We start from the raw sequence: 2053 nt of genomic DNA on the forward strand, positions 1-2053 counted from the left end.
TTTATTTTTTTTATTATTATTTTTTACTTTTATCATGCCATGGACGTTGATGACCAGAGGGTTTTACGCCTTTAAGCAACAACAACAACTTTTTGATGGGAATAAATTGGCTAAATAATAGCCAAATGGGCTATTTAGGACCTACCGTGAGCTGTGGGAACCAGGTTTACAAGACAGAAAGCCAATTGTATTAAATGACTTTATATTCCTATTTTGGGAGTAAGTAGCTCATCGGTAAAGCACTACTACTACAAGGACCCAGACGCGAATTGGCTATGGCAGGTAATTATTTTCTGTTCACTATCGGTGTATCAGCCCTGTGGGTTCGGGACCAACCCAGCCTCATAAAGTGGGTACCCTTAATGGGGTTAAAATCTGATGGCCGGGTGTGATTCTGACCAAATCACCTCCTTGCACAACCGTAGATCTAGTAAAAGCACTTCCTTACGAAGTACTTGTACCACTAATTTTTCATGGGTTGTAATGGTACAAATTTTATTTTTAATATAATCCTATCATGGCTGAAATTTCTTAAAATTGCCTCAATTTTACGTTTTTAAAAAATATGCAAAGCACTATGTTGAAACGAGTATTTAAAAATATTTTTCCAAGTAAAATTTCCTTTACTTGCTTTTAAATCCCATCCTTTTTAATTTCTCTTAAAATTTGACATAACATTTAGTAGTATACCATTTAACAAAAACATAACAACTTATAAATCGAAGCAGAAACACTTTAAAACGTTTGATTTAAAAAAAATAGGTTTGTTCATATTGATCAGAGCAATTGATTTTTAGTTGAATTTTTATTTTCAATAGTATACATTGGTAATATAATATTATAAAAAAAAAATTGAAATCCCCAAAAGTCACAACAAAGTCAGATGGAAAAATTAATAACAATAACACTGACCGTTAAATATAACCAGCTTATTCTTGAGAGACTTTTTTATATTTACACAAAACAATTGGTTAATACTACTCAAAGAACGTTTGTCATTTGCGTTTGCTTGATATTTATTTTTTTTTAGGTTGAATTCGACTCTTCATTTCTTTACCCTAATTTTGTCAATTTTACTCATGTGTATATAATATTAAATTTTATGCAACAAAAATCAAAATTTAGCCTAAAAAGACTAAAACAGAAACTCGAAAATTTTGGAAAAATCACAAAACGCGCAAAATAAAATTAGTGTTATTTCAATGTATTTTAGTCTAAAAAAATCTTTAATTCGATCCACTAGGCATTATGAAAATATAATAAATCATAAGTTTTATCCAACTTACTTTTCTTTCGTTCTAAAATTTTTATAATATGGTTTCGCTGTATAAATCAAATTTTAATTCTCTAAAAAGATTTTTTAACTCATGGTTTTAAAAAAAAATAACCCAATGGATAGAATGTAGTAATTATAATTTCTGATGATATTAGTATAACTATATAATCGTTTATTGATTTTTTTATTGTTAGTGGTAGACTTAGTTAGTTTGACCTCCGAACCATGGGAACTTGATGATGATGATGAGAGTAAGGAATGAATATTTATACCCCCGCTGTAGAACACTACAGAGCTGGCTCACCATCAATTAAGGGTTACGATAATTCGACGCCCAATAAGCTCATCACAGTTCTTATCCTCGGAGTTGGTTGTAGTCTCCACCACACGGCACTCAATCACACTAACACTCTCTCCTTCATTAGTTCTCTCCTAGCTTTATTTTTATCGTCTTGAGTTCTTGGTTTAGTTCATTAGGGAGAGCTAAAATCTTTTTCTTATTTATTTTTATTTTTAATTTATTTCTTGATATTACAACTGTATTAAAAATACACGGGGTAGCACTGTGGCACTGTGGTATGACACGATGCTACTAACTCCAAGGACCCGAGTTCGAATCCGGCTGGGCAGACAATTGTTTTCTGTTACAGTGTAGCCGTGAGTCAACTCTGTGGGTTCTGGAGCCCTCCTAGGGTCCATCCAGGCTCAAAAATTTGGTACCCTTGATTGGGTAAAAATCTGACGGTCGAACGTGGTTCTGACCAAATCACCTCCTTG

The sequence above is a fragment of the Halyomorpha halys genome, unplaced genomic scaffold, assembly GCF_000696795.3.
Source record: "Halyomorpha halys isolate HHAL.00 unplaced genomic scaffold, Hhal_1.1 Scaffold394.1, whole genome shotgun sequence".
Classification (NCBI taxonomy): domain Eukaryota; kingdom Metazoa; phylum Arthropoda; class Insecta; order Hemiptera; family Pentatomidae; genus Halyomorpha; species Halyomorpha halys.